Here is a 26062-nt window from a genome sequence, read left to right on the forward strand (position 1 = left end):
GCTCGCATTTATTATATTAGTATGGATATTATTATTCCCCTTTCCTTTTAGGCGTTTCCCTCTAGGCGTGTTAGCGTTTTAGCTAAGCGTCCTAAGCGTGGTGGTTATATCCACTCCAAAAAGGCACAAAAATAGGCCAAAGAATGGTCATTTGAACAACCTTTCGTGTTTCAGTCCACCCTAAACAATTGAGTGCAATGAAGAAGAAGAAGAAGAAACGTTTATTGCACGTATAACATACAGGAAAAGAAACAGTAAGGATTATGCACACAATGTAGACATGCAAAGGCGGCCTTATTGCAGCAATCAATCTCTTACAGGCAACCTTTGTAGATAGGACTTACAGCAAGAGAACGGGATAGTGCCAAGAACTGAGAAGCATTGAGTGCAATGAACCTATATTCATAAAAACAATAAAAGAATAATGGTAAAGAATGCAACTATTCCGTCTTTTCTCTTTATTCTCAGCACAAGTACACTAGTATACAACCGCACGCCCTTGCTTAGTAGCTATATCCTAGCGGGGTTTCGCTCGGAAACATGGCGTCCAATTTCCAAGTACAGTGAAATGCATCGCTAAATATAGGCCGTCGGGAAGCGAAGCACCTAGTTGTGCGTGGTCAGGAACCGTTCCCCCCTCTCCCGCCTCCCTCAGTCACCCCCCAGTCGCATACAGGGTTGCCTGCTCGAGGTCGCGCGTATATAGGTACTTCATACATACTAATTTTATGGTTTTAATTTATTAACTTTCAATTACGCGGGCGCGGTTAGTAATAAAATAAAGATGTAACTTAGCCTGGAGCCTGGAGTAATACATTTCGACGGAGTTTTTATTTGCAGCATTTTCATATTTTTTTTCTTTCATGGTGTATGGGATACGATTGAATAGGTCTAAAGACATCCTACTACTTTTACTAATACCTTCTATCATGGAACTATGTATTGAATATATTTTATCCCGAAAACCCTTTTTTATTATAACAAGTAGTTCCTAATTCTTAAAAAAACTAAAAAAGTGTTTTCTGTTCATTCTTCTTTCGTACATACGGAATTATAAAATTAAGATAAGATGTAAGCAGTTTTCCACGGGAACTATTTGTGGGATCGGTATAGAAATCACACAGGTGACATGCATACCAAATTTCAAAGCTGCCTTCCCGCGGCTTTGTTTGTAAACAATTTTCAATTTTCCCTCGGGAACTACTTAAGGAATCGGGATAAAAGTTAGCTTATGTTCTTTTCCACGTCAATGGCTACATGCATTCCAAATTTGATCCAAATCCGTTCAGCCGTTTTTACGTGATTAGGTAACAAACATCCACACTTTCACATTCATAATATTAGTTGGATGAATAAATAAATTATTAATATTTCTGCACATTATCCACCAATACAGCATGTTTTGCTGTGCATCCTCCCACACTCACGATTTATGCGTTCCTATTTTCAGTAGACAGCAAATGACTTTAATCCGATACTGTCCGCGATACTTTTAACCACACTGACTCGATAACTAAACTCCAAGCAATTATGTTGCAATATTACTGCGACTGAGTTATTTATTTACGAACGCCGCAGTCGACCGGACGTTAGTGATTATTTGCATACTCCTTTGTATCTATTTGTGTCGGTGTCCAGTGCCAGGCTTTAGATCCAAATCGCATTAGTTATAAGGCATTTGTGGGGATTATCGCTAAACTACATTTAATCTAAATTAAGTGGCTTACGAAGGTCGTTCTTTAGTTAACTTGTTTTGTATTTGGGCTTCAGCCATAGAAAACAGAAAAAAAATTAAAGGCGATCAAACTCTTGAATGATGGGAACAGCGGTAATCATGATATCAACCACCTACCGGCCCACCACAGAGCATGGGTGTCCTCCCAAAATGAGAAGTCCGGATTGGTCGACTCCACAAGCCTTTGAAACGATTATAGAGACATATAATTATATATATACGACATATACTACGACAATACACACATCGCCATCTAGCCCCAAAGTAAGCGTAGCTAGTTTTATGGGTACTAAGATGACTGATGAATATTTTTACGAATAGGTAATATACATAAAATACTTATAATATACATATAAACATCCAGACACTGGAAAACATTCATGTTTATCACACAAACATTTTCCAGTTGTGGGAATCGAACCCACAGCCTTGGACTCGGAAAGCAGGGTCGCTGCCCACTGCGCTAATAGGCCGTCAAAACGTTTACTCACAATGTTTTCCTTCACCGTAGTGATATTTTCATTACTTAAAAAACGCACATACGAGTAACTTAGAAAAGTGAGGTGCGTGCTGGTGGAGCCGAAGTCCTAACCACTGGGCTATCATCCAGCGGTTATATAATTAGATAACGGTGACATATTAATAATTGGTACGTACACACTATCCATAATATATTAATTACATTAATTTATACAAAGTCAATTGTAACCTTCTAATGGTTCGCCACGACCTAAGATCTCGCACTATTACGGAAATAAATTTCAAGGAACGTCCTAGGTTTTTATTCCTATTTTTTTTTTAAATACAAGATATCATTAAAATTATATATTACATACGTAAGAAACATTTTCGTATTAAGTAGTTTTTGAGATAGTCATCGGTACAAAATACCTTTAAAAACCACCTATTTTGATAGTCGATCAATTATAAACGTAGATTAATTTTGATGTTAAATATATAAACGTAAAGAATGCTTAAAAAATGCTTTCAAATGCTAGATAGTTAAAAATTAACTCTAAGTTTTCGATAATCGCTAAATCTTTTGTGGTAACGTATATATGACAGCCCTTATTTTCTTACATATACTAAAGGAAACCTTAATATACATAAGAGACTGCGCGTGCGTCGTTTTGCACATTTACTCATTCATAATCTGTAAACAATCCGTATATAGGACCTTAGAAATGCAAGGGATTGTAGTCTTTAATACGAATACAATAAGGCAAATTTTACAGTATTATAAGTCCATTTCAGGGTGGCGGATTAAAAAGTCTGGACGGTCAGTGGGGAAAACGAGACGCATATATTGCTTTAGGTCAGGAATTATAAACAACTGTAAACTAACTCATGAGTCACACGGCTGAAATTCTGATTTTATTGTTTTTCCCATGAGTCCATCTCATTATCTCTCTCTCTCACTTGTTATTAAAATCTTGGATATTTTTTAACAATCACTGCATCCACACTCATATTAAAAATGTGAAAATGTGTTTGTTTATTGGTTGGTAATCTAAATTCGACTCAACCAAATGCACCGATCTTGATGAAATCTGTCACATAAATATCTGTGCTGGCCTGTCCGGTTATAGTGTGTCTACCTTGTCTCCGAAAAATACTTTGGGACCTTTCTCTCTGGATTAAAAAAAACATTTGGTACCTATGCACGACATTAACAACAATTTGCAAAGTCAGAGCATTTTGGAAACGCAAACAAGCACGGTCGAAATCACATAAAACAGTTTGTGTATGAGATATACAGTAATCAGTATGCAATTAAAACATAATTTTTCGGAGTCGGTGAAATTAAATATAACTATATATCCTACATACTTTGTGCTAAAAAGGAAAAATAGTACCTACCAACGGTTGATGTACCTATGTATACATATATAATAGATGTAAAAATAAATGTTTAAATGTTGCCATTTAAACATTTATTTTTATTTATTTACTGCCAAATAATCTCATATGTCAACCTAGATATAAACCATTATTGAACGACTTAATATCAGGTCAAAATACCTATATACAAAGCTGGTTTAAACAAAAAAATAATGTTGCACTGCACACGAACACAACTTGTTATTACTTCTGATACGAAGATGAAGATGCAAAATGTTGCCTTGTTTTAAGATCTGATGGATCTTAAAACAAGGCAACATTTTGCATCCATAACCATTATACTCTTATACTAGGTATAGATTCGTGTTACGTTCTAAACACATGTAGATTCACGTGATGCTAAATATTAAACTGTTACTTCGCGACACATTGCACAATTATCGAAACAGATTGTAATAATACAAGTTACTGATAATATTCATGGAGGTAGAGTAAGGGTACATTGGAATTAGAAATTATTCGGATTTCAGAAATCATAATAATAGTAAAACATTTTTATTTGAGCCATTTGCCTACAATCATTAAACTTTCTAGCCCTGACTTCAAAACTCGGAGACCCGTATCTTTTAAATCAGGTCCTACCCTTATAATTTCATATTATAGATCTATTAAACGTGGTCCAAAAAAATATAGATGATTCATTAAATGTTAACAAAAACGTAACCCAACCGAGTTGTAAAGAACAAAACGAGGTCGCGAGCCCACGCGCACACATGAACTTATATGTGTGCATGAAATATTAACAGACCTGACAACACACACATACGAAACAAAATAATATTATATGTTCCTAAGACCATTAGCATGCCGTGGCAATATGGCTACAGGCTATCCAATAAACTATCCGATAGAATACTAGATCGGTATGTTAGTTTTCGATACAGTTCAAACTTAAATGGTTTAATATGTATTTATTAAATACTAGCCGTTTCCCGCGGCTTTTTCCGCTTACAAATGATTAATGTTTAACTCAAATTCAAAATTCATTTATTTCAAGTATGCCTACTTTATTAGCCCTTATGAAACGTCAAGCCAATCTGTTTATAGTAACTCTTTCTAGTAGCAAGAAACTCAGCAGATTGCTCTTTTTCAACATCATTTTATAGTTTAACAATGCATAGATTTTTTCTAGGATGGCTAGACTCATTTGAGAAATGAGAGCGGAGAGGCCTGTTTCCAAGTAGCCTTGTCGTTTAAACGTTTTTTTTTCTGATAGAGACATTTTTTTATCCTATATTTCTCAACCTTAAAGTTTGTGTAAAAAACCAACTCTACAAGCTTGGTCTAAAGGTTTTTTAAATAATAAAAAAAAAAAAATTTTACTTTTAAAAATTTCTCTTTCTAAATATAATTACGTGAAGTGAAAACTTTGTTCGACGAAGAACAATTTAGTATCTACTCAGTTCGATTCCTAATATAGTAAAAGTGCACATGAATTAGAGCAGAAAACTAAAATTGATATATGTAATTTATCGTAATTATTATATTATTTTATTACTAAGCATATCGTTATTTTACTAAAGTTATAATTATAATTTATTATTTATAAATATTATAATTATTTGTTTATTATTGATCGGTCGAATTTTGAACACTGGGTGACCACAAGTATAGTATCTATAAGTTGTCGATAAATTGACCTCTTTTTTATTTGACTTAAAACTAGAAAAAAGCTGTTGTTGTAAAAAACCTACCCTAACTATTCTTATGAATAAAAACAATAATCAGTGGAAGAGATAGTTGAGTAAAATCCTCAGTGACAAGACCCGGCGTTACACTAATTAAATTATATCAACACAACGCCAGTACCAGTATCTTGAAGCTCTACATATATAATATGTTGATTTCAATGATTGGGGTCAATATACAGTGGTGTAATATCACTGACACTAGGTTGCGTAAGAAAGTGTCGTTTACCCCGTGGCCTTCGCGCATATTTCATAGACCATCATTGACATCATTCGCAACGTTGTTTCATGTAATGAATAAGGTTTTTTAGTATTATATAATATATGTTGTTTTAGCCCCCGACGCTAAAACTTACGGGGGTTATAATTTTGCGTGTGTGTATGTGCGTGTGTCTCGTGACTTTGAATTTCCTGAATGATGAACCGATTTTGATTTGTTTTTTTTTGTTTTACACGCAAATTAGTCGGGAGTGTTCTTAGCTATATTTTATGAAAATCGCTCCAAGATGGCTGCCTTTTATATTTTTTCACATCTCTCTCAATATTGGGTATCATATGAAAATGCTAGAATACGGCAAACTATATTGGAAGTCGGGGTTTTTTTTAATTTTTAATTTCATAATGTTTACATACATTATTATTACGGGCAGTTATTTCTAACTCACAGGCACACACACACTCCAATTTAATTTTTCTACTACTATACATTTTTAGTTTCATTTTCAACTTTTATACTGTTTTGTATATTTTCTTAATATATATAAATCTCTTGTCACGATGTTTGTCCGCGATGGACTCCTAAACTACTTAACCGATTTTAAATTAAATTGGCACACCGTGAGCAGTCTTTTCCAACTTAAGAGATAGGATAGTTTAGATTTTTAATTATAGTCGCAATTTTATTTTATTGCAAATTATTTTTCTATAATTAATTGACAGTCACATGTTATATATATATAATACTACTATACTAATTTAAGGCTTAGCGATACTGAATGCTTTAAAAACAAAATCAAACGCAGACGAAGTCGCGGGCAACAGCTAGTATAATATATATTCATAATTTTAAATTGTTACAGATTACAACGCCGCCCCGCTGTTCGCCTCCGAAAACGCCTCCAGTGGTAAGAAACTGAATAATTATTAGTTAGTTATCTCACACGTGTGCTGAATTCATAATTTAGGTTGAAGCTGTAATTTTAGAAGGCCGAGATTTATCGTTTTTTCGTCAATTTGCTCAAAAATGATATTTATATAATTCACTTTAGGGTGCATTTATATGTTGGCGTAAATCAAAAATTCTCAAGCTTTATCAAAACAAACAAATATATAAGGCTCCAATCATAAAACGAAAACCAATCTCCGTCTTAAATATCGAGGTCAGCTGTGCTAACCTAAACGCATGAATTATGATATATTTCTCCCTCATATAACTACTATACCTAACTACATTTGTTTAACATTGTTTGAACTAGTTAAAACTTTAGGACTTATTATTGCCATCGCTTAAAGCAGTATTATTTTAATACTGTTTATGTTTATATCCTTTTCTCGTGTTGGGAGGAGATCCTTGCCCAGTAGTGGGCCGGTAATTATTGATATGATGATGGTGATGATTTGGTCAGACCTATAATATTTATCTTTAGCATGTCACGGTATGTAAATAAACTGCCATTTTGAAACAAAAATGCTTCAAGCGATGAAAGTAAGCCCTCTGTGGACCTAACCTGGGGGATATAACTAGTTAATTATCGTTCCCTGTAATCATCCCTAACAGCTGCACAACTATCATGGGCGGGAGACATTTTTCTCCAAGGGAAAGGACAAAATTTTATCTTCTACTGTAGGTTTATCAAATCTCTGTGCATCGGCGCACGTGTGGAAATAATATCTAAATAATACAAGTATAATAATAAACTGGGGTAAACTTCTCCTATCCCCTGCCGTGCTTTACAGGTGTATAGGTAATTTTAACCGTTTTTCAGGGGGTATAATGAGGGATATAATTTTTATCTCCAGCAGGGTTAGCACGGGCGGGAGATAAAAATTATATCCCCTGACATACACACGTTAATTATATATCCCTATAAATAATTAACGTGTCCACCTGCAAAATCACTGGAACATGGAATAGGAGAAGTTTATCCCCGTTTATAAATACACATATATTATTTGGATATTATTTCCACTTATGCGTCAGTGCTCTCAGAGCTGATAAAGCTGTGGGAGAAGATAAATTTATATCTTTTCCCCGGGGATATAATTGGCTCCTGCCGATGCTAGCCGACTATAACATTATATTACTTCATCAACATCGTCACCCGTCATACTGCATTTCCCGTCTGCTCTATTATAAAGATTTGCACAAGAGCTGATAAGGCGTGATTGCACGATTCCAATGCGCGGCTATAGGTTATTAACCCAATGAGATAAGGTATCGCGGCAGAGCGCGTCGCGGCCGTCCTACATACTTCCGACCGATATTATTAGTTGTAAGAAATTCAGTTTTAAGTATATTTGTTTCAACTTAGCTATCAAGGTCATTTGCACTTATCTTCATTATGGTAGACTTAAAGTATTTTTAAGCATTTAAGAGTATTAGAATTCTTTCAGATTTAAATTTAATGTTGGAAGACATAATGTAATTTTGAATCGAAAATTTTATATGAGAAATATAATTAATAAATAGATAGGTTATTGCCCCATCCATCTAAATAAAGTAAGTAAGAAAACCATCAAAATCTTAAAAGGCATATGAGTAGAATTACAAACAAACACATTTTATACAACAAATTGAAATGTTGAATTGGTATATAAAATTTAAAGGTACTATTTTTAGGTGCCTGCAGAAAAATAGATACGATCAATTTCGTTTGGTTTATTAATTTTTGTAAATCTGTACTGAGGCCTGCAAATAGGAAAGATCTATTACCTGATTGCTACTCTATCCAAAATTGCAATATGCCTTTACACTTTACTAAAATTTTATTAGAGTATTTTTACTTCGTGTTTAACAAAAGCCTTCGAAGTAGCTGGCAATCATTATTTTATCCGGCCAGTATAATTGTCACATACATATATAGAAATCGATGTATTAAAAAAAACCGTCAAGTTTTTAAATTAAGAAAAAAAATTACGAACTAAGGTTTCTCGTTATAATTTTGCTGTAAACTATGAGCGAATACCGATCATATTACCACTGTGTATTTAATTCATTATAAACGTAACTAACCATTTCTTAATGAAATAACTGGCATTAAAATAATTCCTCGATAGCCTTTCATAAGTTGATTGCAGACTACCGTAAGACACGCGAGAGTCAAAGGGCAAAAGCAGCCGCACATTGAAAATGTAAATGACGTCGCGTTTTTGCGTTGCGAATACGAGCCTTTATTTCTGCATTGTGCTTCAGTCCCCTTAGTATTGATGGATTTAAACGCTCTGAGAGTAATTTTCATGCATTGGGTACATGTTTAAATTCATAATAAAATAGACCTAATTCTCTTAAGCGCTCATAACGGAAACTTTATCAAATTTAAATCGCCAAAACAGAACGAAAACAGACTTTATCACAATTTTTTTTAAAATTGTGGATTTTAGCATTGTAATACAGGCCTGCACTGTATTACAATGCTGTGACGCAAATTTCATTTATTTGTAAATGAAAGTACTAACAGGTAGCAGTCTACCTGTCTCAAGAATTACTTGTATTTTATGAGACCGTGGAATGTGGAAATCCATACGACCTATGTTCAGCGCTGATCGTCCATCGGTTCAAATGCCGCTGATTGTTGAAGGATGTTACATCTCAATTATCTGACGACCCAATTATTAACGCCTACCTAGCCCTCCATGAGCGACGGGCAGTATATCAGCGTGTGTGCGGTCATTGCGGCAGTCTGCGCCCAACTGCCGCAAGATTAAGTGTAGTGTTGGTACTTGATAAATATGTGCATTGTGCAGTTGACCAACTGATTTAATTATACTGTGGCGTCGCCACTTACGCCGGCATTTCACGATGTCTGCGCATGCCCGAGAAATTATCAACTTCAACTGGTTTCCACCACGTGATCATTTACAACATATTTAACATATTAGACTTGGGACTGAGGCGGTTATTAAACGAAAGTCGGCGGTGTCATTAACCCCGTGGAAACGTATGTAATTCGTAATATAGACGTATGGAAATTACTTTCTCTTGTAAACTATGAATGGTGTCTGATTTCTAAATCTGCAATCAACTTACTATGTATTATGTACTAGCAGTAAGTTAATCACGCCATCGTTTGCGTATTTTTCTGTCTACCCGTTTTCCGGTGTACATAATTATAGTAATAGGTCTGTTGGATAATGCTCCGGAACCACTTCTTCTTACATAAATACATGTTGTTTTAAAAAGTATAAGATAAATAAAACAGTGTTATTAAAGTCTAACCTTGTTTTAAGGTGTAGATTCTCGCGCGAATTTGAAATAACCCATGACATTAATTTAATATGTTACTAACTCATGGTCCCATTTGTGCAATTTTTAAAACAATGCTTAATTTACAATCTAAAATGTCTAAAGCATGGCATCTTGTCATTGTTTGCGCTGTGATGCCATTTCTGAAACCAATCCCAAGACTGGCGGTCTACCGCGGTAACGATGCTGATAATAATATTCCTTGCAAAACTCTACCTTCCAGAGACTATTAAATATTTAAAAACTGTGTTTGGCTTATACTACATAGTTGATTTCGAAAAAATTTTTTACTATCCTCAATAGAAGTAAGTATGAATTTGATTTAAGTGAAAAAAAAAAACAGCGAAACAACGTCATGTCCTAGATGCGTACCTACTCTATTTTATATCAGTCATTTTTTTAATTGATTAAAATTATAAAACCAAATAAATAAATTAAATTTTGATATTGACAAATAAAAAAACCCGAGGTTCTATTTGTTAAAAATATATACAAACCTTCCAAACATTCACTCATTGACATTTTACCCAAAACGCCACTAGCACTATATTTGAATCGCTAGATGGGTGCCCGAAATTCATAAACCACCAATCTAAACCAAAATCGACAGTTTACAGATTGAATTCAGTTGTTCTTATCTACAGGCAGGAGAAGGAAAAGGGTAGAACTACTAAATTTAATCGGCCATCCGGAGATTTTGTATTAGATTGTTTAGGTATTTATTATTTCGGAAGTTGTCAAGGTAAATAAGCGCTATATATATTTTGTATGATATAGGGAGTGTTTTGTGTCCAATGAGTGTAGGCTAGCGTCTTAAACGCATATGCTATCCTAATCTACAGGGAAGAGTAGGAAAAGGTTAGAACTACCATACTCAATCTGCCATCTGGAGATTTTCGAAAAGATTATCTATTAATTTCGGGTGTGTTCAACAAAGCTAAATAAGTATGGCCTCATCGATCTATGATTAAGAAGCTATCATTACGAGATCTTGGGTTCAATTCTCAGATCAAACAAAAATATTTTGGTTTTGGATTTGTTTTGACAAGAAATTCTCAGTACCTACCAACCTACCAGAAATATACTTTTAGTTAAGATATTAGCGCTGTCCATCCCCGTACCCTAAGAGTACGTTTAGCCATGATTCGGCTAAGCATGCCAAAAAAAAATAATCAAAAATCACATTTGTGAGGCTTTTTTTAGAGAATATTAAGTCACTAGGCGAGTGGATACATTTTTGGGAGCACGAAATAAATGATTGTTTTGCTTCAGATGAACATAGGCTAGTCTTAAACGAAAGCTCCGCATTTAAATCGGCCTTTACAACATAACCTACAAAGTCGGTCGTACCTATAACCCTTAATATAAGTGAACAATAAAATTCATAATATGCGCCTTGGAATCGAGATTTGACTTTGAAACCATCCAGGTGTGCTTCCAACGTTTGCTTTAAACGAACTATTAATGTTATAGGATTGTATATTGTGCTGGTAACACAAGAAATACTTTGAGAGCTTGTGAGAGTTAAAGTAAGGGCGTAGAAACATTTCCTTAAAAGTTGACTCAACTTTTGTTATTGACTTCGGTATATCTTCTTTCTTTACTTTTTGGGATTTTAGATGTCCCAAATAAACAATCGCCAATTTCACGTGGAATGGATGATTCACTACGACGACGACTTAAAATTCTTAATTGCTTTTCTTTGCTTCTTAATCTTATTTATCCAGTTGAAATCGTATGTGATATTTCTAAAAATTACGGCAGTGATACTGACTTTATAAGAATGGCGATAAGACATATTACCTGCATTGCAATTTGTAAATTACGATTGTTTGTAGCTTTATATTGGGGATTTTTCGATTAGATGTGAGTTCCTATCGTCGGCGTTTTTTAATCATCATCATCCTCGACTCGATCCTCTATTAATAACAACGCTTTAAAAATTACATAACAATGTTTTTAATAATACTAATACCCTTCATCGTCTTCATCAAAAATTCAACCAATTGACGTCCACTGCTGGACATAGGTCTTTTGTAGGGAGTTTCACAATAAATAAATAAATATACTACGACAATACACACATCGCCACCTAGCCCCAAAGTAAGCATAGCTTGTGTTATGGGTACTAAGATAACTGATGAATAAAAATATAGGAATAATAATAACATAAATACTTAGAATATACATATAAACACCCAGACACTGATAAACATTCATGCTCATCACACAAACATTTTCCAGTTGTGGGAATCGAACCCACGGCCTTGGACTCAGAAAGCAGGGTCGCTGCAAACTACGCCAATCGGCCGTCAAACAATCCACGGTCCCGGGCCGGTTGCCTCCAGCGGCTTCCAGCGACTCGCCTGATTTTGTCTGTCGACCTCATGGAGGCCGTCCCACGCTGCGTTTAGTGGTACGGGGTCGCCATTCGGGTACTATAGGACCCCAATGACCATCGGTTCTCCGAGCTATGTGTCCCGCCCCGCCCATTGTCACTTCAGCTTCGCGACTCGCTGATCTCCTCATTTCCGATCCGGTCGAGATATTCCTTAGTGCAAGTATATTATGTTGTAATTAAGACATATTTCTAAATTACCACATAATATACATGTTAAATTTTGTAACTCTAAGTACCTATGTCTACAGGCCCACAATCTTGTGCCTTCATCTGATGAAGAAGGTATCCACAATCTGTAGATTCAAATTAGCACGCCATCTAGTATAGGGTGATAATAAATAAACGGGTCGAAACAATGCATTTATCTAGATCATCGGCTCTCGGTCACGATGATATCGTATTGGTCGGTTTTCAAACGGGACGCTGAATAAAGATCGTATGTGTTATCAAATACATTGAAATTGATGCAAGCGAAACATGAAACTGCCTCAATGAAAACTGAATACTGTGTGTCGGATTGTTTTAACATGGTACCTTATGGATTTTATCTTGTTTTGGATTCTATATAAGTATAAGTATGACTTAGAAGGTATATAAGCGTGACTAGGTACTTGTAAATAGGTAAGGCTTCGGCGTCCCTTTAAATAATACTCGCTTGAACGGTGAAGGAAACCAGCTTGAGGTAATCTTTACGCCTGAGAGTTTGCCACAATGTTCTCTGGGGCATGTGGAGTCTGCGAATTCGCACACTTCACATGGCCACATGGCCAGCGTGGTGAACTATGGCTTACACCTATCTCATTGTGAGAGAAGACCCGTGCCCTGTAGGGGGACATTATGGGTTGATGATGATGATGCATGTATCCAGAGTATTAGGCTTGAACGATTGCAATAATTGTAGAGTCGTTTTCGAGTATCGAAAAACTGTAACGTCAAACAGACGTTTTAAAAATGTAAGCTTGCTTGCAATAAATTAAATTTGAATTTGCGCACTAGCGGAAGTGAAGTTAATGTCGCGTTTTTTGAGGGTTTCGGATAGCAAATTATTCTAAGTTTCTTCTATAATTAAAACTCTTCATTCCTTACTATTATGTCATCAATAGTATATAACTGTTCACAGCTGAACTAAGGACTTCTCCCAAGAAGATGGTTTGCCCATAACCACCACGGCAGAGTGGTTTGTGATCGCAGTAGACGGTACTAGTAGCACAGAAGACGATGTTGCGCGACCTCTGATGTGTAACCTTAGTTGTCTCGTACGACAAACGTGGGAAGATGTGGGGTGATGAACACTGTATTCTTCTACAATATGTACAAGTCTTATATAAAGCCACTTACTAGTTTACCATTATCAGCAAAAAAAGATGTCTCAGTTTATTCAGATGTGAAAGCTTAAAGTATACTTAGCTTTCTATTTCACTTACACCCAAGAAGATGTTTACCGTCGACGAGTTCAAGTTTTTGAAATACTTACAGGAAACTAGTTCACAAACTTTCTTCCATGTTTATTCTTTAACATGATTATGTAGTTCTTATAAGACCACTGTATCATGCAGCGGCGATAAGGTCCTGGCAAAGAAAATTCTGAAATTAGAATTTCCCAAATCGCCCCGGCTGGGGACCTCCCACGTCTTATATCACAGGGTCTGAAGGGTTGTCGTCGTTTTCTATACTAGTCGAATTTTGTCACGCTGTGACATATTCCGTCTAGCTCGAAATCAATGCTAATTAAATTAATTATGTCATTGCTGAAGTTGATCAATCGGCAATGGTTATTTTAAAGGCGAATAATATTTTAGTATACATTAAATTATTTTTTCTTAGCATAACATGAAACAATTATTTTCACCGTTCCAGGATTATATTTGAACAACAAATATACGAACAATGGATGGTTGTGTAACGATACAAATATAATATAAACAACTCTAAAACTGAAAAACAGGGTTGCCAACACTCAAAAACCACGGGAAGCTGTTAAAAAATACTTAAATAGCCTAACACTTACAATTTAAAAAAAATCTGTGGTACATAAATAGCTCTAGTTTTGTAATTTTATCATGATATTATCATGATATCATGAATTTTAGCTTTCTGGGAAAAACAGTACTATCAAACGGAGGGGCCAACCAATCATAAAAGCAAGTGTAAGTCTCCGTTTTTCTTTTTACTTATTTAAATAAAGAACAAATGAAATATTGTATTAATCATATATTTCTGAAAGAGAGCTAAAGTTTTTTTTTAAGCCGAAGGAGTTCAGCTTTTTGGTCACAAATTAAACTGTTGGTCTCTTAATTACTATGCTTGTGTGTCGTAAATTAATGTCGTTAATTATTTTCGATATAAGTTTATTTGTTGACATGATTGACAACCCTACCTTAGCTTACCTGTACCATTATTATTATTTCGTATCATATCGTGTTGGAACAATGCTACAATACATTTTATTATTAATATAAATAGAACGAGTACTCTGATTTTATCTGTGTAACGAATTAGGGACCACGAGCGGTTGACATTGTTCGTTTTTCATTCAACCAGTTATACACACAAGTTGTGGCATGAACTCCTACTCTATCCCTAGTCCATTAAAATCTGGCCTCTCTAATAGTTTTTATATATTACTAGCTGTTGCCCGCGACTTCGTCTGCGTTTGATTTTGTTTTTAAAGTATTCAGTATCGCTAAGCTTTAAATGAGTATAGTAGTATATATATAAAACATGTGACTGCCAATTAATTATTGCTTGATAAATCCTCATTAATCTGTGGTCGAAGTAATAGATAATGGCTACACTATGGATTTCCATCCTCCATTTTTTATATTTCCGCATCCTTATCTGCCCGCATCACGCCGCCAATTAGTTGCACACCTATATCCGCGGCAAACGCACGTCAATCTTCCGCTCAATAAAACCACATGGTCGGCCGGCCAAAGAACCTTATACTGGACGATTAATAGTATTTAAACCTACATCAGTGCTTTAGTGTTTAGTGATAACCTGTGAAACCTTGTGAAGTGACGAGAAATCAAGAGAACTGCATTACGACGAACTGTAAGTCCACGTGCAAATACTTTTCTGTCCAACCCTAGTTATCCCTTGTTCTATATCCTTTAAAGCCATAGTTTAAACATTAAAAAGGGGAAAAGAATCCAGCAAAACCTAAAATATACAGTCCACTAAATTCACAAAGAAAATAAATACCATTTTATGGTGATGATTCCCCGAAAGTAAAAATGGCGTCACCATAAAATTTGGTCACTTCGAGCCGATTTCATAAAAAATATTTGATCACTTCCATCGAATTTCATAAATTTTAGTCATTCGATCCGAAGATCGGCCGATTCGATTTAAATTCATAATTTTAGGATTTAAATTATCGTTAATCATTACATTCTATGACTTTAAAGTTCGGAATTATTATTAGTCTATGCAACTTAAAGTACGCCATATTGTAGGTATTCACTAGTTCAGTTTGTAAGTTTAATACCGCTAAGATATTGTCTACATAATAGATTTAACGTTTTGTTTACTAAGTAAAGAAGTACTAAGTATTTTATAATTATATATCTCTTTTCCGCACCGCTTGCTTAGTATTTCTATATAGTTTTACCCCGCTACTTAGTATTAAAAACGGATGAATCGTAGGTAAAGATATCTATTTCAAACGCATCATACCTACCAAACAATGCGCTCGGCCGCAGTCGTTTTTGTCGCTCGCTGCATTCAAGGTCACGCATGACCTCTAACTTGTTAATTGTTATACCTAGTTCTTTGCCCGGTTTAGTTTTTAAAATAGCATTATAACGCTTTTATTAACCGCTCGCGTCTATAAAGGGGTTGTGTGTTTATTATTATAAGACTGCAACTACTTTATATATTTTACGCATTTCTTGACGCATTTGCAAACACATATACACCTTTTTTATTATATTTTTATTGTTATAATTCGGTTTACTCCTTCAAAATGAATAAACCAGAGTCGGTTTCTTCACCAAGTCCATATAGCAAGGAAGAATGTAAGTTACGGTTGTTGGAAGGCAAACGGGACGTTATATTTGCTCGTATGCAAAGAATGTTTGACACCGCTATTCAAGTCGAATCGGACAGCAGTAAGCTGCCTTCTTTATTGTCTCAGGCTTCAAACATAGACACTTTACGCAAAGAGTTTGAGTTAAATTTAGATTTATTCAATGAGGCGCAGTTAATGTTGAATCCAAAGGCTATGATTAATTACCAATCGTGGACTTCATTTGAAGAAATGTTTTGCTATGTCAAACAAATAATGGAGCGTCACTCTAATGTTGATAATACGAGTTCAGAGAATGACAGCGCACGTCCTATCTCTAGTTTTCCTAAATTAAAATCCCATCTTCCGCCTATAGACTTAATGGAGTTTGACGGTCAGTTAACTAAATTTCCTTTGTTCTACCAGCAGTTTAAAAACATGATACATGATAATCCTAACTTAACCAATAATGAAAAGGTATTTTATTTAGTTGGTAGGTTAAAAGGGAAAGCCGCATCTGTATGTGCAGGATTGCCAGCCACCGCAGAAAATTATCCTATTATTTGGGAGGCGTTAATACAAAAATACGACGATCCGCGTTCGTTAGCCTGCGCTTATTTAAACCAATTATTGCAATTTAAACCGCTTGCTAGTACTAATGCTAATTCATTAGATAGCTTTATAAATACATTTAATTCTTCAGTAGAAGCTCTCAAACAATTAAAAATCGATCTTACTGATTTTATATTCTTTCACTTAGCCACGCTTAAATTAGATGCTGATACAGTTAAAATGTTTGAGATAATAAATCGCAAAAAACAAATTCCTACCTATAGGAGTCTTATAGAATTTGTGAAGGAACAGAATAAAGTAATGTCGCGCTCTCTTAATAAAGGATTAGAATTACCTCAAAATAGATATAAGGGGAATTCGATTCCGAAGCCTTCTACCAAAAGTTTTGTAAGTACAGAAACTGTAAATACTTTAAATAGTGCAGCTTGCAGTTTGTGTAAAATTGGTCAACACATACATCTTTATTCTTGCCCTGCATTTATGAAGTTGTCTCCGCATGAGCGGCATTTACATGTAAAAAATAATAACTTTTGTAACCGATGTTTATCGACTCATCATAAAACTTTAAACTGCTCTTCTCAGCGAAACTGTAAAAGGTGCTCATCGGCATCACATCATACTGAATTGCATTTTGAACGCAACAATTACAACGCTAAAGATTTATTACCTAAAACGTCCAAATCTAACATAGGTAAACCGCCCTCATCTCCTAACGCAATTAATTCGCCTCGCGTGTCATCAGTTATTACTGAGGCACCTTCGACAAGCTCCTCTAGTGAAAATACACTAAATAAAAATAATTTTATATCTCAGACCACAAATACCACTTTGGTATGTAACGTATCATATGATTGTTTAGAACGCGTCACAACAACCACTTTGTTAGGTACTGCGAAAATAAGAGTGTATGACAAAAATAATTGTGCACATCTTATAAGATGCCTAGTGGATCCCGCATCGCAAAGAGATTACGTTTCAATCAGTTGCTGTGAAAAATATTCGCTACCTATTAACTTTCAGAGTCGTTTTTCTGAAGTTCAAGGCATCGGCGGAGTATCGCAAAAAATAATTGGTGTTTCAGAATTTACGTTTAAATCTCGTTTTAATGACGCGAATGAATACTCAATACGCCCTCTTGTAGTTGAGCGAATCACTTCTCAACTGCCTGACTCTCATGTAGACATCACAGCCATTGATGGTCTTATTAAAAATTTACCTCTGGCTGATGATGATTTCGCAGAACCTGGTCCAATTGATATATTACTAGGGGTAAATGTGTATCGCAAAATAGCAATGGCTGATAAAATAAATGGTTATGAAAATATGCCTTCCGCATTTGAAACCTCTTTGGGTTATATAATTATGGGCGATGCACCTATTTTATCTAAACCTAATAATTCCCGCGCTTTGTGTTTTTTCACGAGTGAACCTTTAGATAAAATGTTAGAGAGATTTTGGACAATAGAAGAGCCTCCTTCCCGCAAATTCTTAAGTCCTGATGAACAAAGGTGTGAGGACATATATACGGCTTCCACTGTACGCCAACAGGACGGAGCATATTCGGTAGATCTTCCCTTTAAAGAAGATCCTAATTTATTAGGTGATTCGTATTTTACCGCAAAGAAGCGTTTTCTCAATCTGGAAAAACGATTCATTAGAGATCCCGAACTTCATATTAGATATAATGAAGTTATTAAGGATTACCTTGATAAGGGTATCCTCAAACGCTTACCACCTGATGAACCTGCTTCACCAGGTTATATCTTAGCGCATCATCCAGTGATACGCGAAGACAAGAGTACCAAGGTACGAATCGTACTAGATGGTTCTTGTCCCACTGATTATTCTCTTCTTAAAATAGAAGAACCCTCCGCAAATAGGAAATTATCTTTAAATGATATTTTGTATACTGGTTGCAATTTGCAAGCAGACATATTTAACATTCTTTTGAATGTCCGCATTTTCCGCATCGCATTTTTTGCTGACGTCCGACAAATGTATTTGTCTATATATGTCAATTCTCCGCACCGCAAATATCAACGCATTATTTATCGATCTTCACCAAAGGACCCACTTGAAATGTATGAATTTACTCGAGTGACCTTTGGTCTCCGCTCATCGCCCTTTTTGGCATTACGCACACTGCGCCAGCTGGCTAGTGACGAGCGCCAGCAATGGCCTCTCGCTGCATCAGTGGTTGAGAGAGACGTCTACATGGACGACCTAGCTTCTTCCGCCTCATCTCTAGATGAAGCGGTAAAGATAGCTCAAGAGTTGATACAACTGTTTAAGGCTGGTGGATTTGACTTAGTGAAATGGACCAGCAATTCGACTGAATTGCTCGGACACATTCCTTCATTTCACCGCCAATCTGAGTCGATCTCTCTTGACACTGATGACTCTTTTAAGATTCTTGGTCTTCATTGGCTTCCCGCATCTGATGAATTTATTTTTAGAGTTTCGCAACCGCAAGGTGATTGTACCAAAAGAGCTATACTTTCAGCTACCGCGCGTCTTTATGACGTTCTAGGTCTTGTTGGTCCAGTCATTTTATTCGCTAAATTACTCATAAAGGAGTTATGGCTTCTAAAAATAGGATGGGACGAGTGTCCCCCTCAACACATATGTGAAAGATGGCAAAATTATATAATTGAACTGCCTATTATTCAGAATCTTAAGTATCCTCGTCATGTTGGAATAGAAGACACTTCTGAAATTTATCTTCTCGCATTCTCTGACGCTAGTGAGCAAGCATTTGGCTCTGTTTTATACTTATACGTTAAAAACAGAAATCAAAGGCCTATAATTACACTTATTTGCTCTAAATCCCGCGTAGCACCGGTAAAACCAACGGTCACGCTAGCTAGGTTAGAGTTAAATGGAATAGTATTGCTTGCTCGACTTGTAAATTCAGTATATAATATATTGTCAACCCGCATCAAAATAAAGGAAGTACTCGCGTTTTCTGATTCAGAAGTCGCCCTTTGTTGGGCACTCTCTTCGCCACACAGGTTTAATACATATGTGGCTAACCGCATCTCTCAAATTCATACGCTATTGACATCAATTAAGGTGAACTTTTATCACATACCTGGTGTTCAAAACCCCGCGGACTGTGTGTCTCGTGGCCTTATGCCCACACAGTTTTCAAAACACGACCTTTGGTTTAAGGGTCCCCCATGGTTGTCTTTATCTTCAGAAGAGTGGCCCATAATAAAGTTTTCCTCTCATCAGGTTTCTTCATTACCTGAGGAGAAAACTACAACGCACTTAATAATATCGCACGATGAATATACAATTATAAAGCTTGGATCTAAATGTTCTTCTTGGACTAAATTTCTTCACGCCACGATTTATGTACTCAGATTCATGAAAAAACTTCCGCGCAGAGATATTATTACAGCTGAAGATATCAATGCAGCTGAATTACTGATAATTCGCACAATACAACGCTCAGTCTTTCAGACTGATATTGACAACATTAAAAATAATAAACCATGTTCGTCAAAATTACGAAAATTATTTCCTTTTGTTTCTGAGGACATTCTTCGGGTGGGTGGACGTCTTGCTTACTCGTCGTTAGATTACTCGCATAAACACCCAATTTTATTACCCAAGAAGGGACACATAATAGATCTGTTAATTGATCACTATCATCGTAATCATTCACACGCTGGCCCTCAATTGCTTCTGTCTATATTGAGACAAAAATATTGGATATTATCCGCTCGTTGTGTGGTACGTCAACGCATACATAAGTGCAATGCATGTTTTAGGCATAATCCTAAGCCTACATTTCCACTTATGTCTGACCTTCCTAAGTGTAGGATAGAGAAAAGTAAGGCATTCCTACACACAGGTGTAGATTACGCTGGACCTCTCTATATCACATTGACTAGGAAACGCGGCATACGTAGTCAGAAGGCATATATATGCCTATTTGTTTGTTTGGTTACAAAGGCGGTTCATATAGAGCTAGCCTCTGATCTGAGTTCCTCCGCCTTCTTAAATTGTTTTAAAAGATTCCAGGCCAGGAGAGGAAATTGCGAAGTCCTGTATTCAGACCAAGGGACCAATTTCGTTTCATCCAAGGCTTATTTGAATGAGTTACATACCTTTTTAAAGTCAGAAGATTATTATAAGGACTTTAGTTCCGAATTAGCTAAATATCGTATAGATTGGAAACTTAATGCACCAACTGCAAGCCATTTTGGAGGAGTCTGGGAGAGTAATATTAAAAGTGTTAAAACTCTACTTTTTCGCGTAATCGGCAATCAAATTCTGACATACGAGGAAATGCTTACTGTACTTAATGAAATTGAGGCTGTACTTAACAGTCGACCTCTGTATGTTTTAAGTTCAGATCCCTCTGAACCCTCCGCGCTAACGCCTTCGCATTTTCTTTCAACCGTACCTTTGGAATTCATTCCAGCTCCAGACGTAACTGGAGAACGCGCTGGTCTTTTGTCTAGATTTTCTTTATTGGATTCTCTGGTTCAGTCATTCTGGAAGAGATTCAGAACGGAATATCTGCACAATTTGCAAGTGCGTCAAAAGTGGAACACTCCCACGAATCCGCTTACAATAGGGACTGTTGTGATAGTTATTGTACAAAACGCACCGCCCTTACAGTGGCCACTTGGGGTCATTACTAAGGTGCTACCTGGCAAAGATGGAGTTGTCCGCGTAGTTCAAATAAAAACTAAGAACGGGACTTATATCCGGCCTATCGTTAAGTTATGTCCGCTGCCAACTCAATAATTTTCATCACTAGTTTTCATTTAATCTTATTATGTTTTAGTTAATTTATTTTATTTTTCTTTATGCATTACTCTTGTATAGTATACTTACAATATTAGGTCGTATTATAAGTTGCAATTATGTTTATATCCGTTTTATGAAGGGTTCCTTCATGTCCGGGGGGATGCTTGATAAATCCTCATTAATCTGTGGTCGAAGTAATAGATAATGGCTACACTATGGATTTCCATCCTCCATTTTTTATATTTCCGCATCCTTATCTGCCCGCATCACGCCGCCAATTAGTTGCACACCTATATCCGCGGCAAACGCACGTCAATCTTCCGCTCAATAAAACCACATGGTCGGCCGGCCAAAGAACCTTATACTGGACGATTAATAGTATTTAAACCTACATCAGTGCTTTAGTGTTTAGTGATAACCTGTGAAACCTTGTGAAGTGACGAGAAATCAAGAGAACTGCATTACGACGAACTGTAAGTCCACGTGCAAATACTTTTCTGTCCAACCCTAGTTATCCCTTGTTCTATATCCTTTAAAGCCATAGTTTAAACATTAAAAAGGGGAAAAGAATCCAGCAAAACCTAAAATATACAGTCCACTAAATTCACAAAGAAAATAAATACCATTTTATGGTGATGATTCCCCGAAAGTAAAAATGGCGTCACCAATTATAGACAAATAATTTGAAATAAAATAAAATTGCTACTATAATTAAAGATCTAAGCTATCCTACATCTTAAGTTGGACCAGACTGCTCACGGTGTACCAATTTAATTTTAAATCGGTTAAGTAGTTTAGGAGTCCATCGCGGACAAACATCGTGACAGGAGATTTATATATATTAAGATAGATTTAGAATATAGACATGCAACGATGCTCCAATGCGTATTGATGATAATAATCACATAGTGAATATAACCCAATTTCGTAACTCCGGGCTGGTTTTGCAAATTTCTGAGCAGAGATTTCCCTAACAATTTTCGAAAAAAAAAATTTTTTTTTTGTTTTTGGTCCGATAAACGTATTATTACTCGTTTTCATTATTTTATTACAAACTACCTAGTTATTATTATGTAGAAGAAAACTACTATCTTTGAAACTAACTAAATAAGGATTATTATGATTAAGAATAATTAAAATCAAAAACCATAAGGTCATTCTTATTCAAAACTAAAAACAATACGAAAAATAGATTTCAAAAACAGCAATAACGCGAGTTCCGCACATTAAATGCTGCTTCTATTTCATATTTAAAAACGGCAAGCTTCCTGGTTTTCACGGAGTTTACGAGATTAAGTTTAGCGTTCATTGTATTCAAAAATAAGGTAACAAAAAAAAACAAACACCAAAAAAAAGGAAACGGGAGCTCAAGTTGATTCAATATGAGAAATCCGCGTTAAGTTAAGTCGGAAAACATGGACGATTAAGGATATCTATCGATTTCGAACTCAATTTTTGACAGGGTTTTTTATTGCGGGGTTTTCGCAATCGTTGGCATGATTTCAGTGATCATCATCATCATAGTATCAAACCATTACCAGCCTACTACACGGGTCTCCACCCAAAAAGTGAAGGCGTTAAGGCCGTAGTCCACCACGTTGAATGGTGCGTATCGACACATATTTGAGAACATATGGAGAACTCTCAGGCATGCAGGTTCCCTAATGATGTTTTCCTTCACCGTTGCAACAAGTGATATTTTAATTGCTAAAAAACGCAAATAACTTAGAAAAGTTAGAGGCTTGGAAGCTGGGCTTCGACTTTCCCCGAAAATGAAGTCTAAGTCACACGCACTGGGTTATCACCGCTTCATAGTTATCACCGCTTCACAGACAAGAGGTTGTTTACCTCCAATAAGATAATAGGTGTTTATCTCGTATCAAGTTCGTAGTTAATGGATGTCTTTTGTATGGTTTTCTTTTTATATGACACCTACATTAAGTAAAATTATAGCTGTAAACGATATTATATTAACCATTAGTAGCCGAATTGCCAAGAAAAGCTGTTGTTTTTACGCCTCCGTAAAATAAATTTATATACAAAAAGACAGAGTTTTCATCCCACATTGTAAGATTACTATCAGGTTTTCTTATTATAATAATAAAATTTATGCATACATTATATATTAAAATCACTTATAATGTGCTTTATTTACTTTTAAACGAAACATATTATGACTTTTCTTGGATGGGTTCACCCCTTCTCGGCCACCTTTAGTTTGACCCAGATTTATCTATCTTTTCCTTATTCGATCAACTACTTTCCTACTGTCGTTATTATTTTGTCGCTCCGTCGCTTCATAGTTTGTCCTTTTCGCCTTCTCCGATAGGTCCTTTCCATTTCATCCCCTCCAGTATTAAGTTTTAGAATTATAATAACACATATGCCGTTAGATGCAAGCTCAGATGCAGATTCTTCCGGGTAAGTAAAATCGAAAGTGGTTACCGTACCGGTACCGGGCATAAACCGGTTCCAGAGCAGGGTTGAAGCGCAAAGCGCGCGCTTTGTCCGGAATTTGAATATTCTTGTTGAACTCCGTGAACTTGGTGACTTCCAAATCGTCCTTACAACCGATGGGCGTCCAAGCCATCAGGTATCTTTGAGATATCTCCAGAGATCTCTCCAAAGATCTCTCTGAGATACCAGTGGCCAGTGCCACTTGTTTATAGCGACTTCTCTTTATTCGCTTGATGTCGTCTTCTATCGAGTGGGAGTTGTAACAATGCCACGTTTTCCAGCACGGATTGCTACCCCAGTACCTTTGGGACCCAACGTCTTTGTTGCACTTCAGGTTCGCAACTTGTTGAGCTTTGTTGTTAGTTGTGGTAAATCTCAGATCTCCTCATTCCTGAGATAAGAAATGAAAAGATCCATGGAGCAGAACATTAACATTAAGGTTTTCAAAAAAGCATTTGGTAATTGGAGCTTTGAAATTTTTATAATGTCGAGGTAAATATTTGAGTTCATTAAACAGGTGTTGATATCATGTATTTGCTTATTTCACAGAACAGTTGCCATGAATTCGTTTAAAAAGGTGAACCAGTGGTGTTCCTAGCAAAAAGACACCATAAAGTACTAGATATCGTTTACCTTTATAGCGATATGTACCAAAAAAATTGTAATGTCTTCCAGTCTTCAAAATAGCAATATAATTTAGACTTTTTGTGTATGTGTCACTATGTACGTATATTAAAACGATTTTCATACAGAAGGTGTCAATTTATTAATTCGTCTTTATGGCAGGAGTGTCGTTGATCAATACATTTGTTGAAATACAACATGGCGACGGTTATTTTTTACTCTCATGGTGTGCACAGATGTAGCGTTAATTATACATTTTCGGTAAACATTAGAAATATATTATTGAAACAAAATGAATACTACTTAGAGATACACCAAACGCGTTTTATTACGTGAAATAACGATACAAGTACCACTTACTCGTATCTAGTAAACTGGATTTTCACCTATTACAAAATATCAGATTAACCAAAAAACGTTTCTTCCTTTCAGCTACTCTTGCGCCTTTTTTCTGGATTGCTTGGAAAAAGGGCGTGTATTTATTTGTACTACACTGACAAGTTACGGTAATATTATGAGTTTAACAAACAGCGTTGTTGTTATTGCCGATATCGTATTAATGGTTCATTCAGACATATCAGTTTCAGTAACCTATATAGCGACTAGTCAGCATCGATCACCAGTCAGGGACGCAGTTTAGTTAAGCACACATTAAAGGCTGTCCGAACACAGTCAACGTTATTTGCTCACAGTAGTTTTTTCTACAATTCTTCAATACACACACAATATTATTGACGATAGGTTTAAAATGTGTTATTTGTTTACCCTTTTGTATCAGAAACATCTAGAACATGCCGTCATGGCAGTGGTATGCATACAGTGCTCAGGTAATGCACTAAGCGAGCAGATGATACAAAATAAAAAAATCTCCAGTAATAGTTATAAAAAACTTAAGGAGCCATTATAAGAGTTATAAAAAGCCTACCCTAGATTTTATAACTCGTACTGGGGATTTTCTACACTTTATTTCATCTGCATACCCTCTGGATACTCTCTATGCACGCCACTGCGTGATAGGCACAAGTTCTGTTTGTGATATCCATATTTTAAAGTCACATTGTCTTACTCTTAGTGGCCTAATTCTGTGTACAAAATCTAGTTAAATCATTTTTTATTTCAAGTTAAACAAATAAGTGCACTGTTAGAGAGATTTTGTTTATTTGATATTGTCCGTTAAGAAGCTCCGTCCTCTACAGAATTCCATATAACTAGACCAAATTATTTTTCCATTTAATTTAAACCACCGATTACCCTTCTTCTTTTTCATACTCTTAGTCACTCTACTGCTTATAATCTTACCAGTCGCCGTAGTCATAATATTGTGACAATGTTTGTGGTACTTACCTCACGATCATTCTGACCATTGCTTCTGTTCGGGCAACTACTGATTATCCTTGAAAAGAAATGAACGCCAAAAAACATAATATAATCTGCTGCTTTTATAACT

The 26062-nt window shown here is 35.8% G+C and overlaps 1 protein-coding gene across 1 annotated transcript in view; it reads left to right on the forward strand.

The window, feature by feature from the left end:
* The window catches only part of LOC120624198 (ecdysone receptor-like), a 118307-nt gene that overhangs the window by 32195 nt on the left and 60050 nt on the right, over positions 1-26062 (forward strand). Inside the window, exon 2 of the mRNA XM_039890591.1 lies at positions 6405-6449. The gene's annotated coding sequence lies outside the window, so the exon portion shown is untranslated. The remainder of the gene's footprint in view (positions 1-6404; positions 6450-26062) is intronic.

The sequence above is a fragment of the Pararge aegeria genome, chromosome 6, assembly GCF_905163445.1.
Source record: "Pararge aegeria chromosome 6, ilParAegt1.1, whole genome shotgun sequence".
Taxonomy (NCBI): Eukaryota; Metazoa; Arthropoda; class Insecta; order Lepidoptera; family Nymphalidae; genus Pararge; species Pararge aegeria.